General features: G+C 44.5%; 1 protein-coding gene across 1 annotated transcript in view; it reads left to right on the top strand.

Moving 5' to 3' along the window:
* The window catches only part of LOC124775412 (agrin-like), a 187,581-nt gene that overhangs the window by 54,511 nt on the left and 113,535 nt on the right, over positions 1 to 19,535 (top strand). The gene's annotated exons all lie outside the window — the stretch shown is intronic.

Raw genomic sequence — 19,535 nt, 5'->3', positions numbered from 1 at the left:
GCACAGAAAACCTTAATGCAGTCCACGATAGTGTCAGGAAGTGCGCATATAGTAAGTTTTCTCTCGTGTTTGGCAGATATTTTTGGTTTTGGTTCTGTAAAGTTTGATGAAAATCAGTTCAGATAAATACTCCCCACTACGATGGCCTGCATCAATGGAAAACAGAGTTCGGTTCTTCTGACAAACAAAATATTGTTACAAAGTTTTGGACAGGGCTACTTGGTTCAGTGAGCGTTTCTAAATTAAAATTGAAACAAATGAGCTTTCGGTCACAATTACTTTTAGTCTTATTGAACAGGTTTCAACACTTCTAAGCGTGTCTTCATCAGAATTAAACAATTAAAATGGCCTGTTTCATAGTCACATATTTATAGGAAAAGACATATTTATATAAAAAGTGTAAGTACTGACTAACAACAAAAGACAGAGGCAGTATGTCACATAAAAATAATTAACAGGCCAGAAGGGCTTTAGTCACAAAATATATAAAAATGTCATTTTAATTGTTTAATTCTGATGAAGGCACTCTTAGAAGTGTTGAAACCTTGGCAATAAGACTAAAAGTAATTGAGACCGAGTGCTAATTTGTTTCAATTTTAAAATATTGTTAAACGATTCATTTTATGTTGCATACCCAACCTCAAGGAAGACGTCATATCACTCTGTTGTGATATTCAGATGGGAGATAATTATTGACGGTGACAGTAGAACGCACGGCGCCAGCAGTCCTTGCAGAAGCAACTGAGATCGACTGTCACGCGAGTCTATGTCTGTACCACAATTATACACTGTGAACATTAATAAAACTTGCAAACTGCAAGGACGGATTCATGACTGCAAATGGAGGAAAGAAGGTCCTATGAACATGTGTCCGGAGATGGTACTGACGAATGAAAGCTCCTCTGATCACCTGCCGTGCCTTCACTGGGTGCTGCAGGCTGTGTGACTGTCGGAACGTACTGTATGCAGCAGAGTGGTCCGGTATTAATGTAGGGAACAAGCCGAGATGGTGTTTGTGTATCATTAAGCAGATGGAAACAGTCGAAAGGCAGCAAGGCTATAGCAAAACAAGTACCCTTACAGACACCAAACACGTCACACAACATTTCAAGTCCTTTTAGGACGTTTGAGTGATTGTGGGTCCTTTCAGACAGACGATAGCGCAAGGGAGGCGGCAGACCATGCGTACACCAGATTTGAAGGACTGAGATCTACAGGATATTGAGGCGAACCGTAGTACAAGCTCCAGACAAAGGGCCAGCCAACATCGTGTAAGCCAAAGTATGATTATGTGTATCCTGCGTGGCATTCCATCTCATGGAAGCCACTATGAACATATGTTGTGACGTGGCTGCGATGCAGCTCTGTACTATATGTCCCGGGGCGATTTATCGTTGTCGCGCACACACCGTCCCTTTCCGCACACATGTTCATAGGACCTTTACCCTCCATTTCCTGCCAGTTTGTCGGTTTTATTACTGTTCACCCTGTGTATTTGCATGGCAGAGGGTACAGTCAGTTTTACGACGTACTCGTGTTTCTTCCGTTTCCCTTCACATATTGATCGCTGGAATAATGACCTCCTGTATACTTCTCTCACGCTGTAGTTAATCTGATCTTGTCGTCACGGTTCCTACGTGAAGGGTACGTAAAAGGTTGTAGTATGTATCCAGGTTCCTCACTTTATTATGTTTCTTGAAACTTTCCATGGAGGTTTTCGGGCATTAGCTTAAGTATTTCTTCAAATTTCTGCCAGTTCAGGTTTTCAGCGTTTTCTGTGATTCTCTCCCATAGGAAAAACACACTTTGGACTATTGGTGCTGTCATTCTTTGTACACGTTAAATAACCTCTGATAGTATTATTTCGTATGAGCTCCACATACTTGTGCAATATTCTAGGTTGGGCCACGTGATCATTTTGTAAGCAATTTCTCGGGTAGAATGGCGGCATTTTTCTAGTACTCTACCAATGAACCAGTCTGCAACCTGATTTCCCTATGACTGAGACTATATCACGATTCCGTTCCACAGCCCCGCAAATTTTTGCATTCAAATACATGTTTGAATTGACTGGTACCATTTACAACGCACTGATATTGTAGTCTAAGGATACTACGTTTCTTTTTAATTCTACGTTTCTGAACGCTGAAAGCAAGTTGCCACTCTTTGCAGAACTTTCAACTCTTATCAAGACATGACAATATTTGTGCAACTTTTTCGAGACAATACTTCATTGTAGACAATACACCATCTGCAAAATGTGTGAGGTTACTGTTAATAACGTCTTTCAAGCCACTAATATAGAATATGAACAATAAGTATCCCAACACACAGCGTTGGGATGCTGGGACACGCCACAAGTTACTTATAAATCTCTCGATTACTTTACATCCAGGATAACATGATGTATCCTTCCTAGTAAGTAATCATCGATCCATTCATAAATTTCGTTTTATACCCCATGTGATTGTATTTTCGTTTATAAGTGTCGTTGTGGGACTGTGTCAAAAGCTTTTCGGACGCCAAGAAACATTACATTAATCTGACTCCTTGATCCATGGGTTTCAGGATGTCTTGTGAACAGGGCGCAAGTTGGTATTCGCATCACCGATATTTATTGAAGCCACACGGGTTCATGTGAAGGAGGTCGCTCTGTTCGAAATATCTCATTACGTTATAGTTCAGAACATACTGTAAAATGTGTTCCGTGATACAGCAACCTTACTGCGAGGCTGCTGGAAACCTGCATTTTGGTTCTGTCGCAAGTATAGTCAAACTGAATGTGTTAACAGAGAAATTATGGAATTTCTATCGATCTGACATACACTCCTGGAAATGGAAAAAAGAACACATTGACACCGGTGTGTCAGACCCACCATACTTGCTCCGGACACTGCGAGAGGGCTGTACAAGCAATGATCACACGCACGGCACAGCGGACACACCAGGAACCGCGGTGTTGGCCGTCGAATGGCGCTAGCTGCGCAGCATTTGTGCACCGCCGCCGTCAGTGTTAGCCAGTTTGCCGTGGCATACGGAGCTCCATCGCAGTCTTTAACACTGGTAGCATGCCGCGACAGCGTGGACGTGAACCGTATGTGCAGCTGACGGACTTTGAGCGAGGGCGTATAGTGGGCATGCGGGAGGCCGGGTGGACGTACCGCCGAATTGCTCAACACGTGGGGCGTGAGGTCTCCACAGTACATCGATGTTGTCGCCAGTGGTCGGAGGAAGGTGCACGTGCCCGTCGACCTGGGACCGGACCGCAGCGACGCACGGATGCACGCCAAGACCGTAGGATCCTACGCAGTGCTGTAGGGGACCGCACCGCCACTTCCCAGCAAATTAGGGACACTGTTGCTCCTGGGGTATCGGCGAGGACCATTCGCAACCGTCTCCATGATGCTGGGCTACGGTCCCGCACACCGTTAGGCCGTCTTCCGCTCACGCCCCAACATCGTGCAGCCCGCCTCCAGTGGTGTCGCGACAGGCGTGAATGGAGGGACGAATGGAGACGTGTCGTCTTCAGCGATGAGAGTCGCTTCTGCCTTGGTGCCAATGATGGTCGTATGCGTGTTTGGCGCCGTGCAGGTGAGCGCCACAATCAGGACTGCATACGACCGAGGCACACAGGGCCAACACCCGGCATCATGGTGTGGGGAGCGATCTCCTACACTGGCCGTACACCACTGGTGATCGTCGAGGGGACACTGAATATTGCACGGTACATCCAAACCGTCATCGAACCCATCGTTCTACCATTCCTAGACCGGCAAGGGAACTTGCTGTTCCAACAGGACAATGCACGTCAGCATGTATCCCGTGCCACCCAACGTGCTCTAGAAGGTGTAAGTCAACTACCCTGGCCAGCAAGATCTCCGGATCTGTCCCCCATTGAGCATGTTTGGGACTGGATGAAGCGTCGTCTCACGCGGTCTGCACATCCAGCACGAACGCTGGTCCAACTGAGGCGCCAGGTGGAAATGGCATGGCAAGCCGTTCCACAGGACTACATCCAGTATCTCTACGATCGTCTCCATGGGAGAATAGCAGCCTGCATTGCTGCGAAAGGTGGATATACACTGTACTAGTGCCGACATTGTGCATGCTCTGTTGCCTGTGTCTATGTGCCTGTGGTTCTGTCAGTGTGATCATGTGATGTATCTGACCCCAGGAATGTGTCAATAAAGTTTCCCCTTCCTGGGACAATGAATTCACGGTGTTCGTATTTCAATTTCCAGGAGTGTATTAAATGACACATTAAGCAATATATTGTTTGTAATGAGGAAAAAAACGATGTTTCCGACGACGCTAGGCCTCGTTAACACGTCATTGGGGCTCTTAAATTGGGTGTATGTACCAACTCATTACAAAACGGAAAATCAAAATATTTTGTACGCTCCCGGCGGAGGTTCGAGTCCTCCCTCGGGCATGGGTGTGTGTGTTTGTCCTTAGGATAATCTAGATTAAGGAGTGTGTAAGCTTAGGGACTGATGACCTTAGCAGTTAAGTCCCATAAGATTTCACAAACATACACAATATTTTGTAAACACCTTAGGGAAAGCAATTGATGAACATTAATAGAGCTGTGTTGTGTGTGTGTGTGTGTGTGTGTGTGTGTGTGTGTGTGTGTGTGAAGTGAATTAATATTGCTTTGTTAGTAGTGTTCATTACTGCTAACAGAAATGTATAGCACAAAACTTGTGCAAGTCCTTTATAATAATAGTAATAGAAAATAATATCCTTTATTGTGTTCACATTCGTGGAAAGTAGTGCAGGTGTAACACAGGAAAATTCCTCTAAAAAAACTGATATGGCGAATGAAAAAGTCGTTTTACTGAACAATCGCGGACTGATAACGAGCGTAGCATTCAACGAACAGATACAGGCTCCCAAAATTTCTCCACACATAGTTCAGTGGAGGCAAACGCGTGTCATGTTTGCTGTTTTTGCTCAACGCACACTCAGCGACGACCGAATGAAGTCCTAACGGTACCGACCGGCCACGGGTTCATACTCAGCTCACAGGCATCACTGGATGCGGATACGTAGGGGCATGTGGTTCTCTCCCGGCCATGTCAGTTTACGAGACCGGAGGCGCTACTTCTCAATCAAGTTTGCCTCACAAGGGCTGAACGCAGCCTGCTTGCCAACAGCGCTCGTCACATCATATGGTCACCCATCCAAGTGCTAGCCCATCCCGACAGCGCTTAACTCCGGTGATCTAACGGGAAACGGCGTTACCACCGCGGCAAGGTCGTTGTCCGGTCAAAAGCATAATGTTGTTAAGAACAATGTAGTTCTCTCCAATGTCACTCAGTGTTGTGTACATTATGCTTTTGTTGCTGTTCCCACTGTTTTTTTTTTCAGTCGTATAAAATGCGGCAGTATAGATGTGCTCCTGTATCTATCCTAATCGTGAACGGATATCTTTTTCTATCCATTGCCGTTGCACTCTAAGTTATATCAGTGTTGGTGCACCTCTGAATCGCAATGCGGCAGCGATTTTGTATGGTATGAGATTTTCTAGTAGTCCTTACAAGGGAACCTCCCCATCGCACCCCCCTCAGATTTAGTTGTAAGTTGGCACAGTGGATAGGCCTTGGAAAACAACACAGATCAATCGAGAAAACAGGAAGAAGTTGTGTGGAACTATGAAAAAAATAAGCAAAATATACAAACTGAGTAGTCCATGCACAAGATAGGCAACATCAAGGACAATGAGAGCTCGGTAGCACCGTGGTCCCGTGGTTAGCGTGGGCAGCTGCGGAACGAAGGGTTCTTGGTTTAAGTCTTCCCTCGAGTGAAAAATTTAATTTTTTATTTTCAGACAATTATTATCTGTCCGTCCGTCCGATGCGATGTAAGTGCGCCGTAGTATGCATCCACAAGAAAAACTAAATCGGGCAAGGTAGAAGAATCTTTTTACCCATTCGCCAAATGTACAAGTTAGGTGGGTTGACAACATATTCCTGTCATGTGACGGACATGCCGTCACTAGTGTCGTATAGAATATATCAGACGTGTTTTCATGTGGAGGAATCGGTTGACCTATGACCTTGCGATCAAATGTTTTTTAGTTCCCATTGGAGAGGCACGTCGTTTCGTCTACTAATCGCACGGTTTTGCGGTGCGGTCGCAAAACACAGACACTAAACTTATTACAGTGAACAGAGACGTTAATGAACGAACGGACAGTTCATAACCTTGCGAAAATAAAGAAAGTAAAATTTTCACTCAAGGGAAGACTTGAACCGAGGACCTCTCGTTCCGTAGATGCTCACGCTAATCGCGGGACCACGGCGCGCCTGAGCTGCCATCGTCCTTTATGTTGCCTATCTTGCGCTTGGGCTACTCAGTTTGTATATTTTGCTTTTTTTTCAGAGTTCCTCACAATTTCTTCCTCTTTTCTCGACTGATCTGTGTTCAGTTTTTCAAAGCCTATCCACTGTGCGAACTTGGAACTAAATCTAAGGGGGGTGCGATGGGGAGGTTCCCTTGTTAGTAGGATTAGAGAGGCATGTGGCATGAGCTGTCTGCACACAGGTCAAACAATTCCCATAAATTGATAGCCGGAAGTTTGTGGGTGCGCATCAGACGCCCAATGTGTCCCGGATGTGATTTATCTGGTTCAGATCGGACGAACGTGATGACCCAGTGATCACAACGACTGAATTTAAAAGACTACGACACGTGCCGGGCAATGTACATTTTATTTATTCTTTCTTTACTTATTATAAAGAGCTTTTCACAGCGACGCTCCTAAAGGTATGTAAGGAATTGTTAGGCCATCTTATGTTGATAATTATCTTTATTTCTTTACTATAAACTTTTTTGCTTCCGTAGGGGCTTTCAGGCTGATGTTGTTGCATTTAAGTGTTGCGTAGCCGCCCGGTAGAAATAAAGTTGCCAACACTACCAGTAGCAGCCTTTGCTATTTTGAAAGACGTAGCCAAGATGACCCCACTCCAGGCCTTTCTTGTCATACGTTTCACAACACCGTAGACAGTTTTCAGTAATACAACAGATTTGATAAATGATTTGTAGTTTCAGCTTATTCTCACCTTCTTCATTTGTACAAAACTGTCGTCGACGTGAAAAACCTGCCGCCCTGGGGGGTCGCACGGTTCACCCTCCCCCTCCCCTCCGCTCAACCCCCTCAGCCACTCCCCCCCACCCCCACCCCCATCCCTCAGCCCGCCCCCAGAGCCAGCTCTGAGAACCTCACGAAACACGAAACTATCGCACGAATAGCACACAATCTTCTCCGTTCGCAAGATGCTCGTTGCCAATCTGCCCTTTGTCAACGTTGCTTATGTCAGAGGATTTCTCAATTTCCGACCCATATCGTCGCTAGAAAGATTCCGCATTCGTTTCTGCTTCGCATATATGCTTTTGTGCTGCCATCCGGCGGCTTTCAGTCTTCTTGTGCGCAATGTTCATAGTTTTTTTTTTTTTTTTGGCTCATCAGCTTATTTTTAAGGCAGTAAATTTCCTTCTAAAATTCAATTGTGTGTTACATCACCAACTCTCAGATGTTACCGACCCTTTTTATCAGTCATTTTTCCACAAGTTTCTGTCCTCACCTCCTCAGCCTAAATAAACGCTGGCCACACTGTACACATTAATACGAGAGCACATTGCAGTCAACACTATTCAATTGCCAAGCAAATATCGACGTCTATATGATGAATTGATTCCTAAGTAGACATCCATTCCAATGAATTGTACGTCTTTTCAGCTGTAATATATAGAGCTGATGAGAACTTTACCGTTAGAATTTGAGCAGTTGTACTTATGAAGTTGGCTGGTATTTTTATGCTATAGGTTTGCAGTATAAAGTAACCAGTCACTGAAAAATTATATTTCTCTAGATTTTTTTTAAAGTTACCATTCTTTGCATTCATCCACATAGGACACGTTTCGCGTTTTAGGCTAAACAAACTTTTCGTGCACTTACTTTATATTTTTTCAATATTTTTTCGGAAAATCCTGATTCATATTTTAGAAGAAGGAAGAGTTGTTAAAGCTTCAAATAGCTCTCAGCACTATGGGACTTAATTTCTGAGGTCATCAGTCCCCTATAACTTAGAACTACTTAAACCTGACTAACCTAAGGACATCACATACATCCATGGCCGAGGCAGGATTCGAACCTGCGACCGTAGCGGTCGCATTGTTCCAGACTGTAGCGCCTAGAACCGCTCGGCCACACCGGCCGGCAGTTGTCAAAGACGATGCTTTCCCATGGAGAGGTTTTCACAAAAATTAGGCCCCTTGCTTATTTTCTGCTGCAGTTATAGGAAGACTCCTTTATATGAAAGTCTGGTCGACACTCCTATAGACGTAGATTTTTAAGTGCCACAATGCGATCCACAAAACCTCTTCCTTCTTCTGTCACAATACTAACTTTCACTTATTGAGATTTGTAATCGACAGAATCATTTTCACTTTCCAGCAATGAACAACTCAAGAGTAGTAAATTTTTCTAGTTTCCGCCGACAATAGATCAAACGACAGAGCAGCCCGTATAAACTGTTCATGACTTCAGAAATAAGAAATGAACAAGAAAAATGAAATACCGTCAGACATTTGCTTCTTGGTCTACACATAGAAATCACCATAAAAAATCTATGAATGAGGCTGTTTCCTTGTGGTATCACTCATTAATATTTCCTCCTGACTGAGCGTCTGAGCATGGGAAGAATATCTGCTTGTAGTAAACGATTGTTACAAGACTCATTATTGTGGGCACTAGTATAGTGATATGTAAATACGTCAGAATATTTCTAGGTTACTCCCTGAAAACCACCTCTTGTAATATTCTTCGTAGGGTTTCACGAAGTATTTGATTTGTTCTCAGTGTGTTTGGCAGTTTACATTTTGTAAAATTTCTGTTAACCTCTCTCGACGGTCAAATTAATTTGTATTCAGTTGTGCTATCCTTGTTTAACTACTTACGATGTCCCTTATTAGCTCATCCTGATATGAATGTCATACAATTTTCAGTTTTTCGAAATATCACCATGAAAGTATTTTGCATGTAGTTCATTTCGTAGACACTATGCAGTTCCTTATACATCAATAAATCAGAGCTGTTACATGTTTTATCTACAACTGACGCACCCGTTCAACTTCACACCATTATAAATTTCTGTTGTCAGGCATCTGTCTGGCATCAAGGACTCCCGACCGACAAATAGTTTAGCCAAAAGCTACTACAGTTTTATCTTTCGTGAACTTTTCAATTTTACGTTGGTCTGCATCAGGTGCTGACTGCCAGTCTTTGCAACTACCTAATATTTAGTCAAAATGAACGGATATTACCACAAATTTTATCGCGAAGAATTTCATAGACATGTGCGTCATCCGCGAAATGTCTGAGATTGAGACTAACACTATTCGTTAAGTTATTAATTTTACAGAGCCTGCAATTCACTGCTAACCATTAAAATTGCAACATCGTGAAGGCAACATGCAATAAACATCAAGTTGCCAAACTTGGATATGCAAATAATAAGCATTTCAACGCAACCATAGAAAGTACAGGGTTATTACAAATGATTGAAGCGATTTCACAGCTCTACAATAACTTTATTATTTGAGATATTTTCACAATGCTTTGCACACACATACAAAAACTCAAAAAGTTTTTTTAGGCATTCACAAATGTTCGATATTTGCCCCTTTAGTGATTCGGCAGACATCAAGCCGATAATCAAGTTCCTCCCACACTCGGCGCAGCATGTCCCCATCAATGAGTTCGAAAGCATCGTTGATGCGAGCTCGCAGTTCTGGCACGTTTCTTGGTAGAGGAGGTTTAAACACTGAATCTTTCACATAACCCCACAGAAAGAAATCGCGTGGGGTTAAGTTGGGAGAGCGTGGAGGCCATGAAATGAACTGCTGATCATGATCTCCACCACGATCGATCCATCGGTTTTCCAATCTCCTGTTTAAGAAATGCCGAACATCATGATGGAAGTGCGGTGGAGCACCATCCTGTTGAAAGATGAAGTCGGCGCTGTCGGTCTCCAGTTGTGGCATGAGCCAATTTTCCAGCATGTCCAGATGCACGTGTTCTGTAACGTTTTTTTCGCAGAAGAAAAAGGGGCCGTAAACTTTAAACCGTGAGATTGCACAAAACACGTTAACTTTTGGTGAATTGTGAATTTGCTGCACGAATGCGTGAGGATTCTCTACCGCCCAGATTTGCACATTGTGTCTTTTCACTTCACCATTAAGAAAAAATGTTGCTTCATCACTGAAAACAAGTTTCGCACTGAACGCATCCTCTTCCATGAGCTGTTGCAACCGCGCCGAAAATTCAAAGCGTTTGACTTTGTCATCGGCTGTCAGGGCTTGTAGCAATTGTAAACGGTAAGGCTTCTGCTTTAGCCTTTTCCGTAAGATTTTCCAAACCGTCGGCTGTGGTACGTTTAGCTCCCTGCTTGCTTTATTCGTCGACTTCCGCGGGCTACGCGTGAAACTTGTCCGCACGCGTTCAACCGTTTCTTCGCTCACTGCAGGCCGACCCGTTGATTTCTCCCTACAGAGGCATCCAGAAGCTTTAAACTGCGCATACCATCGCCGAATGGAGTTAGCAGTTGGTGGATCTTTGTTGAACTTCGTCCTGAAGTGTCGTTGCACTCTTATGACTGACTGATGTGAGTGCATTTCAAGCACGACATACGCTTTCTCGGCTCCTGTCGCCATTTTGTCTCACTGCGCTCTCGAGCGCTCTGGCGGCAGAAACCTGAAGTGCGGCTTCAGCCGAACAAAACTTTATGAGTTTTTCTACATATCTGTAGTGTGTCGTGACCATATGTCAATGAATGGAGCTACAGTGAATTTATGAAATCGCTTCAATCATTTGTAATAGCCCTGTAGTTAGGAATAACACCATCTAGGTTTTATATAAGAAAAGATCATGCAATATTTTCTCATCCAGAAATCGCATATGAATTTTGGTTACTTGTGGGAAGATGATGTTACTAGATCAGATCATGTAGTTTTTTTGCTCATGTAAGAAGGAGAAAAGTCTATTTGCAGTGTCGGAATTCTACAGCAGCGGAATAGTGGCCTATAGAGACTACGATAAATCTGTTCTCTTCGGTGGGGTACTGTCATACGAATGTGGAATCTATGGGTTCATGTGAGCCATACTAAATGTCGTGCAGAATCTAAACGGGCCCGTGAGATTAGCACCTGAGAGTACAGAATTGTTTACTCAGCCGTACAGGATCGTATCGCCATGTCACGTGACCTGAGTCCGAAAACTGGTTTGTTAGCAGCCAGACAATTATTCAAACTGACAATACGACGACTTCTGGAGCACCGCAGACTGTCAGAACGGTAGCCATTGTTACGAACTAGAGGAGATGAGAGAACGTACAATAGGCAACAAGAACGAACTGAAGAAGTGGACGAACAACAAACGGCAGCAGATCTGAGACTTTTCCCACTTGCAAGAAGGTTTATCATTTGCTTGCAAAGAAGTGGAATCACATCAGATTCAAACGACGGAGTCAAGTCTGAGTTTCATGCTGTAGGAACTTCTGAACCCGAAGCCTACGACTAAAGAGAACTCTACCATTGATAAAAAGAAGAAAAAATTCGAGGAGGACGTATGTACAATATGCTAAGACTTAATACTTCGTGTGCGATTCGTATAAGAGCACTGTTAAGTATTTGCTAATCGAATTCGAACGATAATTAAATCTCAGAGCGAGCTAACAATACCTCCGTACATAACATGTATGTAACCATTAGAATGTAGAAGACTGGAGGTTACAAATTATGCTGAACTCATAACTGTGATGTTAGTAATCAATTCTTTCTCCTCTTACTCCCCTCCTCCTTTATTTCTCTATAACTTTTATACCTTTCCTCCATACGCATCTAATTGCAGTGGCAGCGATAGTAGTAGATTATAGAGTGCCCAGTAAGAGGCAGGGGAGGAAAAAAAGTAATATCTTCGCAAACAGAAATCATCCCCCGCCACGTAGGCAGAAGTGCCAATACATTATCACTTTGAAGATTCCCAGAACATGTAACGTATATTGAGTATTTAGAGGACGTAATTCTGCGCTCATGGCTCTAGAGAGTTTTATTCTGCTCCTGTAATATAGGCCTTATACCACTGTCAATCATAAATATTAGTTGTCGTTTTACGGCTACCCACAAAGGTCCAGTGTCGGCTGTAATTATCGTATGGCAACGAAACCTGGTAGATATGCTAATGCATTAATGCGGAAATGATTTACGCTGGAAGAAAATTACTTCAAATTTTGGCCACCTGGTGCAAATCTGGCGCTGTACACTGTTCGTATGACGGTATGGCATCCACGCTGTCATTTTGCAAGTCATATCGCGAGTAAACTGTATGGCCATCGAGAAGAGAGCGCGGGCGCTGTTAGCGAAACTGTTTTATGTGAATGGCAGCAATTACAGTATGAGATTTTCACTCTGCAGCGGAGTGTGCGCTGATATGAAACTTCCTGGCAGATTAAAACTGTGTGCCGGACCGAGACTCGAACTCAGGACCTTTGCCTTTCGCGGGCAAGTACTCTACCATCTGAGCTATCCAAGCACGACTCATTCCCCGTCCTCACAGCTTTACTTCCACCAGTACCTCGTCTTCTTCTGTCTAAACTTCACAGAAGCTCTCCTGCGAACCTTGCGGAACTAGCACTCCTGCAAGAAAGGATAATGCGGAGACATGGCTTAGCCACAGCCTCGGGGATGTTTCCAGAATGAGATTTTCACTCTACAGCGTAGTGTGCGCTGACATGAAACTTCCTGGCAGATTAAAACTGTGTGCCGGACCGAGACTGGAACTCGGGACCTTTGCTTTTCGCGGGCAAGGTACTGGCGGAGGTAAAGCCGTGAGGACGGGGCGTGAGTCGTGCTTGGGTAGCTCAGATAGTAGAGCGCCTGCCCGCGAAAGGCAAAGGTCCCGAGTTTGAGTCTCTGTCCGTCACACAGTTTTAATCTGCCAGGAAGTTTCAGCAATTACAGTGGTACATTGGGAGAGTATCGCCGAATGAAAGATCTGAGGACAGACCTGAGGTGATTAAATGGTTTAATGAAAATGGTATGGATATTCGGAAACACAGGTGAGCTTGTTGCGGCACCTGGAAGAGAAAGGCTCCCTGTCCCGGTGGGAGTTACTGACGTCGTGGCCGTTGCTGTAATTGACCCTTAGTCCGGTGTAGTGCTACTGCTCCTGCAGTGTCGCGAGAATTGTTCATCCCATAGTCAACAGCACAAGACGTTTTGCGGTCTGTTTTACACAAGGTCCAGAAGGTGCAGCAACTGATACCTCATGATCCGCAGCAATGTTCTGACTTTGCTCTTTGGTTTCAGGCACGGATCGAAGTTGATGACATGTGTCCGAACGATATTCTATGGAGTGACGTGGTACGTTTTACACTACGGGTGCAATAAATACACAGAACCCCGTGCCGGCCCGTGTGGCCGAGCAGTTCTAGGCGCTTCAGTCTGGAACAATGCGACCGCTACGGTCGCAGGTTCGAATCCTGCCTCGGGCATGGATGTGTGTGATGTCCTTAGGTTAGTTAGGTTTAAGTAGTTCTAAGTTCTAGTGGACTGCTGACCTCAGAAGTTAAGTCCCATAGTGCTGAGAGCCGTTTGAACCACTTTGAACTCCCGAATTTGGGGTACTGTTAATCTGCGTGTTATGCACGAAGAGCTATTGCACTCGCCAAATGTGACCATGTGGTGCTGATTCATAAGTACCTTTATTCTCGGTCCATTCCTCTTTGAAGAGAAAACACTCAGAGGGACTGTCAGGTGTACGGTGACGTCTGCACGTTATCGAGACGTCCTTGTAAAACATGTGATTCACGTTTTGGAACAACGCAATTGTGTGCAGGCCATTGTTTTCAGACAATATATGGTCACTCTCCAATGAAAGATCTGCTTGAACGCGTTATCTCCAGAGGTTTTCCAGATACATGGCCTGCAAGATCACCTGATCTGAATCCATGTGACTTTTAGCTCTGAGGATATCTGAAAGAACGCCTCTATTAGGAACAGGTTCGGTTTCTACCTGAAGACCAGTAGACAGGAATAAGTTGCTGAGATTCCACCAGAATTGCTGAAAGCAACTGTTGATCACGTCGTTTTACAGATGCATCTCTGGCTCTCATTTTGAACAAACTGTGTAAACGGCGGCTAACAATAAAATCAACATTACGCCTTTTTCACTTGTTTGACCTATTCTTCCCATTTCCCGTTTTATAAGTCTTCGTTGCATTCACAGAGCCAGATTTTCACCTGGTAGCCAAAACTAGAATTGCTTTTCTCCAGCGTAAATCGGTTTCCAATTAACGCATTAGAATATCTACCAAGTTTCGCTACAGCCCTCACTGGTCCCCTGTGAGTAGCTGCAGTTTAATTAAAACCCTCTGGTAAATTGTAACTAGAAGTTGTCTATCAAAACGTAGCATTAGTATGTTCTCTCATTACTAAACACAGGTTTTCAATAGTTTTGAATATTCCTGTGCACGAGAATGTGTTAAATTTCCTCCTACCCTTCCTTATCCACAAAACTAATATGAGTTGTTCACTTCCCCCTTTCCTCCTCCCCCCCCGCCCCCCCCCCCCCCCCCCCCCACACACACACACAATCCACCCAACCCCACCATCAGCCCAACCCCTCACCCCATCTAGTCCAGATCCTGGATTCGCTCGTCATACTAGATTTTCTGTTTGTGTATCTTAATGTAAAATACTTGACTAGAAGAAGGGATCGGTTGTTAGTACATATTCTGAGGCATCAAGGGATCACCAATTTAGTATTGGAGGGCAGCGTGGGGGGTAAAAATCATAGATGGAGACCAAGAGATGAATGCACTAAACATATTCATATATTGTTTACTGAAGGCTATGAAGGGAGATGAATTTATTAAAAATGTATTAAGAACAGTAGAGGCGCTCCAATATATACACTACTGGCCATTAAAATTGCTACACCACGAAGATGACGTGCTACAGACGCGATATTTAACCGGCAGGAAGACGATGCTGTGATATGCAAATGATCAGCTTTTCAGAGCATTCACACAAGGTTGGCGCCAGTGCCGACACCTACAACGTGCTGACATGAGGAAAGTTTCCAACCGATTTCTCATACACAAACAGCAGTTGACCGGCGTTACCTGATGAAACGTTGTTGTGATGCCTCGTGTAAGGAGGAGAAATGCGTACCATCACGTTTCCGACTTTGGTAAAGGTCGGATTGTAGCCTAACACGATTGCGGTTTATCGTACCGCGACATTGCTGCTCCCGTTGGTCGAGATCCAATGACTGTTAGCAGAATATGGAATCGGTGGGTTCAGGAGGATAATACGGAACGCCGTGCTGGATCCCAACGGTCTCGTATCATTAGCAATCGAGATGACAGGCATCTTATCCGCGTGGCTGTAACGGATCGTCGCTACCGTCTGGAGCCGCGCGACCACTACGGTCGCAGGTTCGAATCCTGCGTCGGGCATGGATGTGTGTGATGTCCTTAGGTTAGTTAGGTTTAAGTAGTTCTAAGTCCTAGGGGACTGATGGCCTCAGAAGTTGAGTTCCATAGTGCTCAGAGCCATTTGTAATGGATCGTGCAGCCACGTCCCGATCCATGAGTCAGCAGATGGAGACGTTTGCAAGACAACAACAAATCTGCACGAACAGTTCGACAACGTTTGCAGCAGCATGGACTATCAGCTCGGAGACCATGGCTGCGGTTACCCTTGACGCTGCTCACAGACAGAAGCGCCTGCGACTGGGTACTCAACGACGAACCTGGGTGCACGAATGGCAAAACGTCATTTTTTCGGATGAATCCAGGTTCTGTTTACAGCATCATGATGGTCGCATCCGTTTGTGGCGACGTCGCGGTGAACGCACATTGGAAGCGTGTATTCGTCATTGCCATACTGTCGTATCACCCGGCGTGATGGAACGAGGTGCCATTGGTTACACGTCTCGGTCACCTCTTGTTCGCATTTACGGCACTTTACGACCCGTGGCTCTACCCTTCATTCGATCCCTGCAAAACCCTACATTTCAGCAGGATAATGCACGACCGCATGTTACAGGTCCTGTATGGGCCTTTCTGGATACAGAAAATGTTCGACTGTGGCTCTGGTCAGCACGTTCTCCAGATCTCTCACCAACTGAAAAGGTCTGGTCAATGGTGGCCGAGCAACTGGCTCGTCACAATACGCCAGTCACTACTCTTGATGAACTGTGGTATCGTGTTGAAGCTGCATGGGCAGCTGTACCTGTACACGCTATCCAAGCTCTGTTTGACTTAATGCCCAGGCGTATCAAGGCCGTTCTTACGGCCAGAGGTGGTTGTTCTGGGTACTGGTTTCTCAGGATCTATGCACCCAAATTGCGTGAAAATGTAATCACATATCAGTTCTAGTACAATATATTTGTGCAATGAATACCCGTTTATCATCTGCATTTCTTCTTGGTGTAGCAATTTTAATGGCCAGTAGTGTGTTAATAGTTCACCCCGACGGGACTCTCAGTTCATGGGATAATAGGAGTAATTGTTTCGATAGAAGTCAGAAGACGGCGTGTGATTTCATAGAGATGTTCATTTGTTACCAGTCGCTGCTAACCTTAGCTTTCAATAGTGAGTGCAAAGGTTACCTTCGTTGAAAACATCTCACTAAATGTAAACTACTTCATACACAATTAGATGCAACACTTCTGTGGTCCTTAACTCCACGTGTTATGTGAGCATTCGTTGACGAATACGTAAACGCAGTGAACACAATATTGTCTGCTATTTAAGGTTGTTCATGTCGGACGAGACGAGAAAACTGCCTGTACCAATCGAGGCCATCCGACGTGTGTCAATACCGCTACTCCCGTCAGCTACAGGGGTGAGAGACGTCTTAAGCAGCCGTCACACGCTCAGTATTATTGGCTGAATAATATTGTTTCAGTATATTGCGCGGAAGTGCGAGACCAAGAACGGCACAACTTAATTGTCAATATTTATGTCCGGAAGCTGTCAGCTAAAACTCTGTCTTGCCGGCCGACGTGGCCGTGCGGTTCTAGGCGCTGCAGTCTGGAACCGCGAGACCGCTACGGTCGCAGGTTCGAATCCTGCCTCGGGCATGGATGTGTGTGATGTCCTTAGGTTAGTTAGGTTTAACTAGTTCTAAGTTCTAGGGGATTAATGACCTCAGAAGTTGAGTCCCATAGTGCTCAGAGCCATTTTTTGAAAACTCTGTCTTCATAACGAACACGTCGGCATTCGATGACATGGATCTGCATTGCGACTGAGTTGCTTTCCTTGCAGAACGTAGCTGGAAATTAGGCAGACACAAGTCCGAGAAATTTTCTGTGAACATTTCGATAGATCTGGGGCACTTTCATGGCAACACAGATTCGTAATTCACAACAACGACTGATCACAAATCAACCAAGCGAACTATAATATTTACCGTGTACATATGCTGTTTTCTATGTATTTATCTCCTGTAACGACTGTTGTAAACGAAATAAAACAATTATGATACTTTGTAGCTTACATGATCTTATGTCTGATGCAGTGACATCTGTTGCAAGAAAGATACTCATTGGACAGCTGACATGATCTTGCTTGGCAGTTCTGAGAATTGCGACTAGTAAAATAAACATTTGGGCTTACTGTCAAAATACCACGATCTTCAGTTGAATCTGCATTGTGTGTGAGGTCTGTTCAAAAAATTCCGGAACATTCGTAATTTCGCGCAATGGTGCGTTTGGGCGAAGTATGGTTGGTATCCATGCACACGCTTGTGTTTAATGTGTAACCGCCGGAAGTTTCACTTTTGTATGTGTGTTAGTTATTGTTCAGTGCTGCATTGGGTAGAACGTTGTGTCGCACGATGTGGGAACTTCGAGACGTCGGAGTTAGAGGAGCAACGCGTCTGCATTAAATTTTGGGTGAAACTCAAGAAAGCTTTTACAGAGACACAACAAATTATACAGGGAGCCTGCGGTGATGATTACTGAAGCCGTACTCGGTGTTACGAATGGTTCACACAGTTTAAAAATGGCCGTATGGAAGTCAAAGATTACCCTCGTTCAGGACGCCCTTCGCTGTCTACCGACGACCTCAACGAAATTATGCATGTCAAGACTGACTGTCCGAGACATTGCAGAAGAATGTAACATGTCTTGGAATGCTGACACAACGTCTTGGAATGCAATGCCAAGTTCGTCCTAAGGCTAATGAGTCAAGACTAAAAAGACCTTCCCCTCGAAATCTGTGAAGAGCTTTTGTATTATACAAATGAGAACGCGGCGTTCCTTACGAGAATCATAAATGGTGATGGGACGTGGGTCTACGGTTATGGTGATGAGGTCAAGGTTCGTCAGATCAGGTCAAATGTCAAAGCCATGCTTTCTTTGACTTTGAAGGGTTAATTCATTATAGACTCGTGTCCGTCCCCGGTAGTTGAGTGGTCAGGGCGACAGAATGTCAATCCTAAGGGCCCGGGTTCGATTCCCGACTGGGACGGAGAGTTTCTCTGCTCATTTCATTCCCATAGACGCGCAAGTTGCCGGGGTGGCGTCAAATCGGAAGACTTGCACCCGGTGAATGGTCTATCCGACGGGAGGCCCTAGTCACACATTTGTTGTTGTATTATAGATTCGTGGCACAGAAACAAACTGTCGATCGATGGTACTACAGGGACGTTTTGCGAGGCCTACGAGAAAATGTGAGAAGGAAACGGCCTGAAATGTGGGTAGATAATTCATGGCTCTTGCATCACGACAACGCACCCGCACTTTCATCCCTGTTGGTGTGTGACTACCGCCCAAAAAAGGATATCACAGTACTGCCTCATCCACGGTTCTCTCCAGACCCGGCTCCTGCGGCCTTTTTTTATTTCCAAAGTTGAAAACCCCGATGAAAGGATGAAAATTTGCACGATAGACGAGACAAAAGAAAATTCGCAGACTGCAATTTGAGCGATCCAGCAAGAAGCCTACCAAGACTGTATCCAGAAGTGGAAACGGCGTTAAGAGTAGTGTATCAATTGTGGAGGAGAGTGTTTCGAAGGAGACCATGCACTATAAGTAAAAGGTAAGACCAGAAAAATTTTGAGGATAAAGTTCCGGAATTTTTTAACAGACCTCCTACAACTAGGTATCTGAGATTTCATGATCAATCAGCAATTTCATTTCTTCGAAGTACCGCATGTTCTGTTTCATATACATCTTCGACCCCACTTTCCAATCTTTTACCATTTATTTGTTTCAGTTTCCTGCGGAAATTCATTCGGTTTCCACAGGAACTGTAGTGTATTTCGCAATACGAAAATACTGTACGAGATTCAAGAGGTGTGCGAGAAAAGGAATGAGACTGACAGCACTTTGAGCGATCTGGCAACGCTGTGGTGTTCATCCCTTCCAGGTGCTTAGTCTGATTTTCAGCTCTGTATAACTAAGGTGCAGCGGCATTTTATTGCACAACATTGCAATAAAGTTTTATGTTAAGCTTGGGGAA

Source organism: Schistocerca piceifrons, chromosome 2, assembly GCF_021461385.2.
Source record: "Schistocerca piceifrons isolate TAMUIC-IGC-003096 chromosome 2, iqSchPice1.1, whole genome shotgun sequence".
NCBI classification, from domain to species: domain Eukaryota; kingdom Metazoa; phylum Arthropoda; class Insecta; order Orthoptera; family Acrididae; genus Schistocerca; species Schistocerca piceifrons.
This window is presented reverse-complemented; position numbering and strand designations above follow the sequence as displayed.